This window comes from Carassius auratus, unplaced genomic scaffold (assembly GCF_003368295.1).
Source record: "Carassius auratus strain Wakin unplaced genomic scaffold, ASM336829v1 scaf_tig00214577, whole genome shotgun sequence".
Lineage (NCBI taxonomy): Eukaryota > Metazoa > Chordata > Actinopteri > Cypriniformes > Cyprinidae > Carassius > Carassius auratus.
This window is the reverse complement of record NW_020527721.1, coordinates 90006-104479: the sequence shown is the minus strand read 5'-3', so window position 1 is coordinate 104479 and position 14474 is coordinate 90006.

Genomic DNA, 14474 nt, shown 5'->3' with positions numbered 1-14474 from the left:
GGGCCGGGACTCGATTAAAAAAATTTATCTAATTAATTAGAGTCTTTGTAATTAATTAATCGAAATTAATCGCATTTTAATCGCATACAAATATTTGACCTGAGAACAGTGAGAAGTAATTTTTTTCACATGGATTTATAGTATACCATTGAGTAATGACTGAATACATAAGCTTAAGCAACAACATATTGTTTATTTTTGTTCAACCAAGTCTAGCAGACCAGTGCAATTTTTGCCATGAAGTGTCCGGAGCAATAGCATATTTAGAAACAATTTAGAAATATTACATTTCAGAAATTCAAGAAGCTTATAGGTGCTGGAACCTTCTGTAAATTGTTTTTTTTAAGTAAAACAAATCTATCAATTACATTTAGAACATTGGAAACCCTGACTATTAGAAAACATCTCTCTGTTGCTTCAGAGGCCATAACATACTAAGTCCAACTCTCAACAACCTTGGTAAAAACAATAAATAGTTCAACATAAACTGTTGCACCAACAAAATAATACATAGTTCAACATAAAGTGTAAAGTCCACGCTAGCTGCTATATGTTTTGCGTTGAGGTGATACTTGAGACTCGGATGTGCGGTGGTGATGTGCGAACGCTAGTTGGTGCTCCAGTATAATCGGTCCGCCGAAACGCGTCCAGTGAGAAACGTTCCGCGGTGCAAAAATAAGTTATTAAAAGCCCGGGAATTTTTTTTCTGTAATTAATTAATCTTAGTTAACGCGTTATTTTTTGTGTAATTAATTAATCTCAATTAACGCGTTAAAGTCCCGGCCCTAATATATATATACCAGCTGAGAGCTTCATTGATTGACAGCCCAAACACTGACCTAAAATCACCAGATTTGATGCAATTCAGTCACAAGGGATTCGTTTTTAAGAAATGTGTATGTAAATTAATTTTTATTTGATATTAATTGCAATGTTTATGGTCTTTTCGGACAGGATAAGCGCTATATTGAAATAACTCATGTGGGTGTGTTAGCTGCACACTTGCCGACACAGGTGACTGATCCACCACAAAATACATTTCTTTATTAACGTAATTATGCAGGAGATATTATAAATGAACATATTTCAGGTATTAGTATCTGTAATTAATTTGTATATACAATACATAGTACAATATGTATTGTATTGTATTGCTCTATATTTTATTTAGATTCAAAGCTTACCATGCATCATCTTGGAAATAAAGCTTCATGTCTTTAAGTCTGTAGCATACACAGTCTAGTGTTATTTATCTGAATAAGTTATGATGCGTGTATTATTTTATATCCCGAGGGAGCAATATCTATTACAGACTCCTCAAGGTCGTGCAAATTCTATGGCATTTTGCTAGCATTACAGTTTCCAGGAGTAATGTGTATGTTTAATTTATTATTAATTTAACCAAAGTTTAAATCATTAAATGCTAAAAAATAAATGCTGTTAACAAAATCATTGTTAGAAAAACATTTGCAGTTACCCTACTGTATGAATAAAAAACAACATAATTACATAATGTTCAAGGCGAATTAACGCATAAAGACAAAGCATACATATTCAAATTTCATGAGCACTTTGTCATTTGAAATGCATATGTTGTGGATTTGTCCATCTGATGTTCATCATATTCCTCTGATTTTTAATGCGCAGTGGACTTTCCAGATATTAAACAAATAGCTATTTACATGCATAGGATGCTTCAGGAATACTTCAGATATAAAAACGCTTACTCATTAGATTATGTTTTCTCATTAAAATCTCCTATTATTTCAATAGAATATATGGGAATACTAGGGAATACCAATATGGCAGCGAGGCAGCTTCACTTTTATGATGTCATAAGCAATCCAGTTCTCAATTATAGATCACTGGTTGTGTCTTATTCAAGACACAATATTGAGGGTGACTTCTCTTGCATGATTATAGAGTGCAGATTATTTGGAGGTTAGGCTTAATTGTTATCCTCGTGGAGCCCGGGGTTGTCTAATTACATGGATTTGTTAGTGGCATTTGCATGGCCAAAAGGTCATTCGTTTCACATTTTTCAAAAGTAATTTTCCTTGCAGTTATTTATCAGCATTGTGAGGAGGACAGCGACTTGCAAATGATGAAGGAGCTCTAGGGAAACTAGCGAAGGGTCAAAATCTTCAGAGTTGCCGTCAGCTGTATTTCGTGCATCTGGTGTTAACCGTAATGGTGGAACTTAAATGACCTGTGTCTGAATGTCATTTCAGAGTTATGGCATAAGCTGGAAAGATTGTTTGTTTTTAAATGCTATTTGCTCTGCTTTTTTCCCCTGAACTCCTTAAATATTCAATTTCTTTCACAGCAACATGCTTCCTTATCCGAAACCCCGGAGGTATCTCGGATTTTCAGGTGAAATAATGTATTTCTGCTTTCGGCAGGCTGTTGGGATGTGACCTCACTCGTTCTTGGCACACCTTCGTTTTTCCTTTATGAAAGTCTTAATCTGGTTGAAGCGCCAGCATGTGGTCCCTCTTGCTCTCTCTCCCTCTTTCTGTTTGAAAGACTGAATTAACATGTGTTTTCACACATTGACAGCAATGCTTACTTGATAAAAGCATAATCGGTAAACTGTAACTGCATGGTAATGAGTGACATGACAGTGACAAATAACTTCAGAAATACAGCATTTCAGTGTGAGGGGCTGGTTGAGCTAATTCCTGTCACAGCAGAGGAGTTTTTTTCAAGCATGCACTTTAACTGTGCATATGCTATTAACACAGTTCTCTGTTGTTTCATGTGAGGATGATGGAAAACACTGATTTTCAAATTAATGTAAGTCATAACGTATAGTTATAATTTTAGAAAGCGAGATATTTATTCATTTCACTTATGGATATTCAATTATTTGAGTTTTATTATTTATTTTAATATGTGAGAAGAAAGAAACAGGGGAAATACAGGGGTCTCAAACTTCCCTCTAACTAGTTAAATCTGAATGATTTTAATTTTTTTCATGAATTTCATATTATAGGCTTACTAAGGTTGGGCTCTAATTAAATCGAGACCACAAAACAGTTCACATTTTATTATTATATTCAATTCAATACTGTATTCAATACCTACTGTGCAATAGGAAATATATATTGGTACCATAACTACTTTCTGTCTATATCAGATATTGTTTTTGTATTAATTGATATCGGATGAAATTGAATATTTGTGCTAGCTGTCTTTTATTTTTACATTTAGATTACCTTTTCTGACAGGGGCAAGGAATCAACTAATAATCAGAAAAACCTGGAAACAATGAAAAAACACACGGGAAAACTAGAGGAATATAGCACATGGGGAGCAAAAACACAACACAGACAGTCCATAATCCTGACTTTCCACCCCCTCTCCTCACACTGTAGAAACAACAGAGAGGCGTGGCACGGGTTGGAACTAAGTAGGACGTTCCAGAGATAAACGGATATCTGGGAGGAGGCCGACAGGAGAAGATGATGGAGGGAAGAGCCAGAGAGGAGACAGGAGGGATCCGGAGCAGGAAGAGTCCAGCTGGATCCAGGCCACAGCCATGATGTCGACCCATGATGGAGCCGACGGAGGGAGGAGAAATAGAGGAGGAGCCCGAGAGCCAACAAGCCAGGGAGATGCCGAGGTTCTGGGAAGCCAGGGTGGAGCTGAGGGCTCTGTCGACCGAGGCGGAGATCCGGAGATCAAAGGAGCCAAGTGGAGCCGGTGGGATGGAGTGACGAGACAGAGCCGGAAGGACAAGGGAGCTGGTGAAGCTGGTGAAGCTGATGCTTCGACGGTGGAGGGGAGGGAGCTAGGAGCAGAGGTGGAACCACTGGGTCTACAGGCCAAGGTTGAGTCCGGGCCTCGCAGGCTGGAGGCAGAGGTGAGGGATAATTTGACCCCGGTAACACTTGAGGATGGCAGTCCCATGAACATCGCACCACAATGAGGATGTGCAGAGGGCGAGCAGAGGGGCTGCCAATTTTGTAGAGTTTGGAGACTGCTGGTTGCCAGGGGAAAATGTCAGATTATCCTTCATTTCAAAAAAATATTCAAATACAGAATTACATGACTGTCCAATCAGAAAGTGTTAACAAGCATTACCTAATTCATTCTAGATTTGTGATACATGTACAGTGTTGGAAGGACTCAAACATGGCATACTGGTTGCTTGTTTTATTGGAAAATGGAGGTGATGGAGGTATTTTATAACAAATTGAACACACAATGGCCAATTTGGGAAATTACTGCAACAGCTGCTGCTTGGTAGGGTGGAAATGAGGAGAAATTTGAGGGAATCTTCCTCAGCCAGAATCGTAAATATCTTCTTCATTAGTATGCATCTCTATGCACTACCAATGGCAGCTATTCATGTGTTTCCAGCCAAAACACCTGGGAAAGAAAAATATATGAAGATATTGGTTGTTGATTGGCTGCTGTGGGGTCTGTGCATGAAGATCTCCCACAAACCGTACATACCATGAAACATCAGCTGTTCTGCTGCATATTACCAACATACTGAAGATAAACACTGCCACCAATAAGATATGACAAAATATGTCAGAACGTGTTCCCCAAAAGGTCATGCCATTAAGAGTTCATGGATATAAAACTGATAGTTTGCATTTCTGGCCTTTGCATGACCTTTTAGTGACAGTATATATTTAGAGTCAAAGTGTCTCATTATCTCTGTTCTCAGAGACAGTTAATTAAATTGGGCACAGAACAGAGTTTAGAACAAAATAGGTAGCATACTTGCATACAAATAATAAAGCATTACATAAAACAAAGAATATGCTTAAAATAATTAAATAATGGGAAATTTTGAATGTTGGCAGGCGTAACTTGGATTGTAAATGCAATCATATTCAACAACAGGAAATACTCATTGTGCAATTGTTCTCCTGTGAGCCAAACTACCGACACACAGTCATTTCATTTATGCATAATTGTCAAAGATGGAACAGTTTGTGGCACAACACACTGCAATTATTTTCTTAATTAGTATTTTTGTAATGTTTCCAGTATCTAAATCTTTAGTGGATTACTTGAGAAGAAAAAAATATATATTAAGACTTATTTTCTTAAAGGGGGGGTGAAATGCTATTTCATGCATACTGACTTTTTTACAATGTTAAAGAGTTGGATTCACATGCTAAACATGGACAAAGTTTCAAAAATTAAGTTGTACGTTTGAAGGAGTATTTCTGTTCCAAAAATAATCCTTCCGGTTTGTCACAAGTTTCGGAAAGTTTTTTTTTCGAGTATGGCTCTGTGTGACGTTAGATGGAGCGGAATTTCCTTATATGGGTTCTAAGGGCATTTTTGCCGGAAGAGCGCGCGCTCCTGTATAGCAGAGCACTGAGAGCACAACAGACATTCACTGATCAGAGCGAGAGCGTCACGAAATGTCACAAAAGGAGTGTGTTTTTGGTTGCCAGGGCAAGACAACCCTGCACAGATTACAGAAAAGAGAAACAGCATTAAGGGACCAGTGGATGGAGTTTATTTTTACAGAGCATCAACGGAGTTGTGCAAGTGTTTGTGTTTGTTCCCTGCATTTCGAAGATGCTTGTTTTACAAACAAGGCCCAGTTTGACGCCGGATTTGCACATCGTTTATTTCTTAAGGATAATGCAGTCACAACGAAAAAGGGTCACGATCGGGTGTTGGAACCGCAGGCGGTGAGTAAAACTGCTTCAAATATCTCTGTGTTGTTAACTCAGCTATCGGCGCGTAAGCACATCAAGTAAACAACATGCGATGTTGTCATCAAACTGCACTTTCCACATGTACAGCTTAAAAAAAAAAAAAAAAAAGACGACAAAGTGGAACTTAGTCATTTTCCAAAACCGCTAAGCAAATATATACAGTTTCAGTACATACCACATAGAGATGTCATTGCTGATGCTGCTCTTGTTAAATTTCTGATTCTGGATAATAAATATACGCTGAATCTGACTGTTAGCCATGGTTTGTTTTGGTTGGTTTTGTCCTCACGGTAATGTCACAGCTTCCAAACGCTCTCAACGCAAAAGCCTACTGGCGCTCGTGATTTTTTAGCTCCGCCCACACGTCACGCCTCCAGCCGGTCGTGTTTTTCCGGGAAAAATCGGTACAGACTATCTTTCTCTTATGAATATAATAAGACTTTTTGGAATTATGAAGGATGCAGTACTACTCTATAGGTACTCAAGATTAACAGGATATTGAGTGAAAACGAGCATTTCACCCCCCCCCCCCCACCTTTAAACAAATGTATTTTTTGTATACCCAATTGGCAAATAGTAAAGTTAATAAATCTATAAAAAAAAAAAAAAAAAAAAACTAGGTATGCGATGTATATTCATTTAATTAACCAAATTACATTATGCATTAATGTATAAAAATCGAAATATTTATATTATAGTGCAAAATGTAAATTGGCCAGTTAACTTGACAAATGTAGCCAAGAGTTGTATGTTATTTTAAAGTGTGAATCGTGTTAAGAGGATGATGCAGCTCAATGGTCTGTACATGTTTGTTAGTTTTAGCCTCATTAAGCTTCATGTGCAAACTCTAGATTTCCAATCAGTATTAGAGAGGATCACTGAGTAGTCAACACCATCTCTGTAACATCACAATATATAAAAAACTCTTTAAATATCACTTTAGTTTTGGGGACGAATTCTCACTGTCAACTAATTGCTTATTAGCACATTACTAGCATTTTAATTATTATAATTATATTAAGCATATATTAATACCTTATTGTTGATGAGGACATCACTAAATTCAATGAATAACTGAAAATTGAGAATTTACTATTGTCCTTTTGCATTATTGACACACTCTTTTCCTTTTTAATACTATAAAGCTGCTTTGACACAATCTGTATTATTAAAAGCGCTTTATAAATAAACCTGACTTATTTTGCATGGCCACATTTTAGATCCTTAAATCTTACCCCATGACTAAACTTAAGAATTACCATACTAACTATTAATAAGCAGTAAATTTAGACTTTATTGAGGCGAACTCATATTTAACAGTTACTTAATAGCGTGAATTGGTCCCCAAGCCACAGTGTGACCATTTTTCTTTAGCTTTCAGATCTATAACACATTGAATATAACACAAAATCCACATTTATGAGGTCACTTTGTATAAAAACATGCTAAATTAATAAATATGAATTGCATTCTTTCTTTTTTATTATATATATGAAGGGGATAACATGAGTAAATAATAACATTATTTATGTTTTTGTGTGAAAAATTCCTTTAACATTAAACAGCATAAGTGTTGGTTGCACTGTTAATATTTTATTTCACTATTTCATGAGAGCTGGAGAGATGAAACAGAGGATTTGATGCTGTGAATGCCACTGCTCCATGTTGCTGTGATAGTAACTCACTAACCAATGAGAAGAAACATGGCAGAGACTCCAAAGCACGGAGGGGAAAAAAAGAAAAGAGCCCCTGACCTCTGCCACCCCTCCATACACATTGTCAAATTTTGATTAATTGCCGCTTGCCATCATTTATAGATGAGTCGGTTTACATTAAGATTCAGGTTCCCCCTGGTGCGCAGAGGGTCTCACCTTGGTTCAGGTAGCTGGCTGCGCAGTGGCCTGGGGGAAAGGCTTTCGGCCAGCTGGAGGAAATCTACTGTCCTAGATCCTGGGATAGTGCCACCACACCTGCTACGATTCACCTCCTGTCCTTGGGTTTGTGAACCCACTGGCCATGTCGACTTCAGCCATGATAAAAAAAAGCTGGTTACTGTAATCCGTGGTAAATTTGTTCAGCACTTTATGATGAGCATCAACAAAGTTCACAGTTCACTAACAGTGCATAATTCACAAAGGTACAGCAGACTCTCACAAAGGTCTTAGGAGTTAATTATAGTCTGTGTGGCAAATGGATGATGAGTTACCACGGCTAACAACATTTTCCAGAATCACAGAAGTTGGTGGCTGCTTTTTGGAGTGACTGTCATACATTCTGACAGAAAATGAACCGTTGTGATAAATGAGTAGTCCATTAAATGTAATTAGTTATAATTAGACAATGCTCACAATTATTTTGCAAACAATTTTCCAGTAATGGACAACTAGACCACAGACCACTAGGCTAGAAAAAAAAAAAAAAGTTCCACATTTTGAGTGTGATTTTCAGCGCTGCTCACAAAAGAAACAACTGTTTGTAGTGATCTGCTCAAGCTGGATTGATCTTACTTCAGTATTTCATTCCATGTGGCAAAGCTTCCAATAATGATTACACATCGATTTGATGTCCAGATAAAATTAGCTGAAGGCTGCACTGCAGAACATCTGTTTTGACGATGCCTCTTGTCAATAAAGGCTGTGAGAAACAGAATAAAGATTTTAAATCACAAAGTAAGTAGTAAGCAGAAAGCTTTTCTCTATTGATGCCTCAAAAACAGTTTGAGGTGTTGACCACACCAAAGGCCTGCACATGAAAAGATCTGCTACATGTCTACAATGTAAACAGAATCTGTTGTCCTACTGAAAATACTTAAGAACAGATGGTTTGAAAAAGTAGAGCATGTAATATACAATTGTAGCATGTACAGTATAGACAAAAAATAAATAAAATAAAAATCTTCTCTAAACCAAAGCAGTTTATAAAAAAAAGTGTGTGTGTGCGTGCGTGCGTGTGTTTGTGTGTGTGTGTGTGTATATATATATATATATATATATATATATATATATATATATATATATATATATATATATATACTGTATATCAGATTGTTTAACCTCGATTAATATATGTAATTGTAGTGGGTAAAAATACCTTTTAGAATATTCTTCTTTGCCCGAGGCATTAAAAAAAAAGTCTTCCACATGTAAGTGGTCTGCCAATATATTCATACTTATTATGGGGCTGTTAGGCAAGTAGCAAGAAGCCTACTGAGGTTCAAAATGCTAGTATTCAATATGATGGAATAGTGAACACTGGAAAGTAAATAATAGGGCCAGTGAGTGTTCTTACACAATTTCAGCTAGTTTAAGTCCCACTTTCTGTTTCATAGGACCATTCAGTCAAGCTTTTTGCTGCCAGGATCTCCACACAATGGTGAACTGCACCATGTAATGATTGAGTCATTTTAGTGAATTCTGTCTTTAAGATTATATTTTCTAAATTAAGTATAATTTTTGCTGTAGTTGTGTAGACAAGTGAACATAATAATTTATCTTAACAAAAACATAAAACAGGTCTCAGTGATTTTGGTAAGGTGTAAGGGGGGTAAATGTCAGGTTAAGGCAAGTTGTCTCATATTCTTTTATATCATATTTTTAATTACAACTCCTGAATAAAAAAGTAATAGATTTTTTATACAGTATATTAATTTACTGAAAAGGCTATTTAATGGCACTGTGACAACTTACTCTATATAATCTGACAAATAGCTTTGTTCTCTATGTGTTTCTACCTTATGGATGACCATGATTCACATTTATCTTACATTCACCATACATGTTTGTTACTTGTGTTGACCAGAGCTGAAAGGTGACCAGACATGGCTGATTTAAGGCTGATTTAAACATTTCAATATTTATTACTATTGCATCTTTACGTACAACAACTAATGGATTTTTTTTTTTTTTTTACTGTAGGGATGGAATGTGTACTGTATACACATATATTCGGACATCTGTGTCACACTTGTATAAATATATGAAACATTTAATTCAGCAAAATGTCAAACAAAATGGCATCTGCAAAAATGGCATCTTATTGCTAAAAGGTGTAAATCGAGAGAGAATTAATCAATTGCAAAGACTTTTCTTGTTAATTTGTTTTAAATCATCACTCTGGGAATTACACCCTTGATTAAACAAAACCACGACTGCTTATTTACAAGTGACTGCATGCAGCCAACAGTAACATTGAGCACACTAGTTGCCAAGACAATTGTCTCCAGTGCTATACTTCAGTTACTCTTTTGTAGTCTATTTTCAGTACAAGATGAGCAAATCTCTTTGGAGATGACATGTAAGAATCTCAGGATTGTGTTTCTCCCTGGCGCAGGGTATTCTGTCCTCGCACAATGCTTTCTTTCATGCTCATTATTAGATAAAGGTCTATCATTTTGAAAACGACATTCAATTCGGTCTGATCAGCTGTGGTTCTATTTTCTAGTCTGCATTCACATGGATAATGAAAAAGGTTCTGCTGCTGTCATTTGTCACTCTGTCAGTATAAACCCACAGTCTATAACTCATTCAAATGGGTCAAGGTTTCTCCTGTGAGTGTACATGGTTAATGGGTGGAGCTATACAGTACATTTCTACAGCGTAGACATCATCTTTTCATTTTACTGCACCTCAAGGCGGACAAAGCTGCTGTAATCACAGCAGGCGAAAGAGGCACGAGGTTAATTTTCTATGCAGTGCATATATGTCCTACTTTATGTAGAATAATGAAATTATTGAAGTTTAAAGACAGAAATCATGACGTTTTTCTTTTAATCCAATTACAACAACATGCAGTGATTTTTCAAATGTTTTGAGTCATGGCATAATTCAAGGAGTGACGGCATTTTGACTCTAAAATATTACATCCTGATAATTACAGAAATCAGTATAATATCTGATATGTTAATAATAGACATGCTAATAAGCAACTAGTTATCAGTTTGAATTGGACCCTATACCAAAGTGTTACCGTATTTTTTTTTTTTTATACAGTTTAAAAACAAATAAAATGATTATGTTTTATTAACTAACACTGACAAGAATAAATAAATGTAAAAATACATTGCACATTGTTAGTTTATGTTATCTGCTGCATTACTACTAATAACAAATGAGACTTATTGAAAAATGTTCCCAAATTTTTTACATACCTGCTTCCTTTTTCTCTTTCTTTCTATTTCCTGCAGCAGAATTTGGCAGTGATTACACTGACATTGTCAAAAATGTCATAAAGCAGAAGTTGGATTTAGTTGCCCTAAATAAGAAGTTGGATTGGAATTTCCCAGTTTAATCTGTTCTCTAAAGTAAGAGAGTTTGACTTTCAACACTATTTTTAGGAACTGCAACATCATTTCTCCATCAGTTGGACAAACGGTAACGGTAAGTGTTTTTTTTTTTTTTAGTTTTTTTTTTTTTGCTAGTGTTTATTTAAAGGGTTAGTTCACCCAAAAATTTAAATTAAGCCATAAATTACTCAGACGTCATTCTTGGTGATTATAAGTTTAATAAAAAGCACATCCATGAAAAAAATGTCTCGCACAAATCCTGGGTGTGAGCAAAACCTCCTTTAACGAATTGTTGCATTTTTGTGAGAAAAATATCCATATTCAAAATGTTATATTCACTTTAATCTAGCTTGAGCTCACAGTTGTAAACGATGCAGTTCCAGGGGAATGATTTATGAGGTCAGCTCAGAAGTGTCACATGCGGAAATACAGTGGAGAGATCAAAACAAAACAATGGTCACTAATTAGAAGTACAAAATGAGGATTTGTAAAGAAGAATGTTGGAGGATTTTGATATAAGCCAAGTGGAGACTGGTTTTCCTTTGCTAAAGTAAGGAAACTTCGCTTCCTTTCAAATACTGCTGACCTCATACTGTATGTCATGCTCCCAGAACTGCTTCCATTTTACAACAGTGAGCACAAGTTAGATTAAAGTGATTATTAAGTTTTTAATATGGATATTTTTCTTACAAAAACACATCAATTTGCTACAGAAGGGCTTTGTTCATCCCCCAGAGCCGTGTGAGAGGAAGGAAGACTACAAGGTAAGTAATTTATGGCCTAAGGTGATTCTCCTTAACATCTCCTTTTGTTTTTGATGAAAGGCAATTTTTTTTTTTGTTAATAATGACAGAATTTTATTTTGGAGTCCTTTAACTTAAACCTTTTGTTGTGTTAACATCCAGTTATACCGTAACTTCTGTATTGGTATATGGAATTCTTCAAAGATCAACACTATGTAAAAACTAATAATTCATCTAAAAACAGAAAACCTCTATTGTAACTTGTCCTTGCTTTTTCTTTACATTTTTTATATTAGCGCTTTTCTAGGCACTCAAAGTGCTTTACATTGTCAGGGGTATCTCCTCATCCACCACCAGTGTGCAGCATCTTTACTGGTGGAGAGGAGACAGAGTGAACTTGTTTTCAATTAAAAGTGAACTTTGAGTCTTATGTTAATGATACTTAATATATTTCATATTTTAGTCTTTGGTGAGCTACTGTAAACCTTTTTTACTAGACTCTTTAATGTTTTCCAAAGTATAGATTTTTGGCATTGCATGGAAATCCAAAAGGGTCAAATGTATATATATATAATGTTTTTTTTTTCAGACGATAAAGTGAAGGAAAAAGTGACAAAATTTCACACATTTTCTAATAATAATTATAAAAAAGGAATTGCTCAAATTGATCTCAACAGAACAGTACGTTTAAGCAATGTACAATAGCAACAATAAAGGTGAATCTTAAAGCTTGATGGTTAGTTTTAGTCGGGCTACCCTTTAATATTTTAATAATTCACTAATAAACAATTGCAAACAATTGCTTTCTTTGTTCTCAGTTTAAGAGATGAAGTCGGTGACACTGACTCGTCATCTCCGCAGTAGTGATGCACTGGTTTTAGGTTTCATACGTATTACATAATTTGAGAATATCTGTCTTCCATTTGAATTTGGTTAATTTGAAAGTACATTACACTCTTTCTCTAGATCAACATTAGATTGTGCAGCCATGTAATGTTGCTTGTACTTACATATTTTGTATGATAAGCCATATTTGAGATAGATGAATGATAGGGGAGTGTTTGGATATCCTGCCTGACATACTGTATAAGCATAGACTCGCTGTTAATTATCTGTAAGTCACAGACTTTGCCTGTGAATTAATTAATTAATTAATTAATTTATTTATTTATTTTTTCTGCGACTAATAACATTTTGGTCAACCAAGCCTCTTCTGGTTGACTAACGAATAGTCGACTATTTTGGGGCAGCCCTAGTTTTTAGATTGCCCTGTACTAATGATTCTATTACGAAGATTGACATCACAGCATGTTAACAATTAAGTTAAATCACAATTCAGTTAAATGTTCAGTGTTGCCAAGTGTTCAACATATTTATATGTTTTTTCTAGACTTTTAAAGAACAATTATGATAACACCCCCATTTTTTGTGAAACGGCAACCAAACAAAATAGGTCACCACTGTAAGAAGTCCCAGCAAAGCATACTTATAAAATCACTATGTCAAAGTCAACAACTTGGGAACAAGCCCTTTCCTCTGCCAGCGTTTTCATTTACGTCTTGCAAGCGGCCTTGTAACAAATGTGGAGGCAGAATTCTCTGCAAATGCATTTTGTCATGCTGTTTTCTTTAGGCCAAATCCCATTGGTTCACTGAGTGCTCATGCATCAACTACAATTTCACCTTTTATGTATTGCATGCAAGCAACCCCTGCAGATGGGACCTCCGGAGGTAGAGCGCTTACAGTTTGGGCATGAATCACCGGGGCCATTGTGTCACAGTATTAAGATCACCTGCAATGGGTTTATTTAACAGGTCTGGCCACAGATAAATGTTAAACCTCTGCTAGATTGCTTTAATCCATGTAAATTCAATCATTCAGCATACAAAGACCCACCAGTGACCTTCCAATACAACAGCAGAAAGCAATCACCATATTGATTTGCTAATTAAAGAGAAAATTCAGTTACCTGTGTACTAAATCATCAATGTATGTTAATAGCATGAGTGCATCTGTCGGGCCGAGGAGAGAAATCCACAGGATTATGATATTGCATTTTTTTCCAGACATCAGTGGCTTTTTTTTGAAAAAAAAAAAGCTTTTCTCTGAAAGCTTTGCTATTGATTGAGTGAAGGACACGATTATGACAGAAGGATGCTGTGCACTATGCTTGTTTCTTGCTCCCTGGGAACACCGAAGATTGCTTTGCTATTTTGCTCAAACTACATTTGGCCAGTCCTGACACTTAAACCAAGCTGTGTACACCGATGAAGCTGCGCTTTGACATATTGTAAGTCTTTTCAGCATAGAAATCAATAGTTTTATTGAAAGTTCACTATTCTTATGGTTATTTTCTGTTGCCTATTGATCTGAAGGTGAATGAGCTCATAACAAACCAATAACTGCTTTTAAGTCGGATGTTGGCAGTGCCAGTTCTTACAATTATACACTTGTTTTTTGGCAAAATTGCTTAGGAGTCTGTGGTGTGCACATGGCATTCCTCTACATTAACTTTAAATTTATGCATTTCACACTTATGCATTTGGTTTTTAACTTGTTAAAGGGTCAGTTCACCGAAAAATGAAAATTATGTCATTAATGAAATAATTTTCACTTATGGGTGAACTATCCCTTTAACTTGTTTATTAGATATATTCAGTGCAATATTTATAACACATTTTTGCATTGGAACAGTATTTATTATGAAAAGCACTTTGATTCTAAAATGAAGATAAATGTGATTTTAAAGGAAAATGC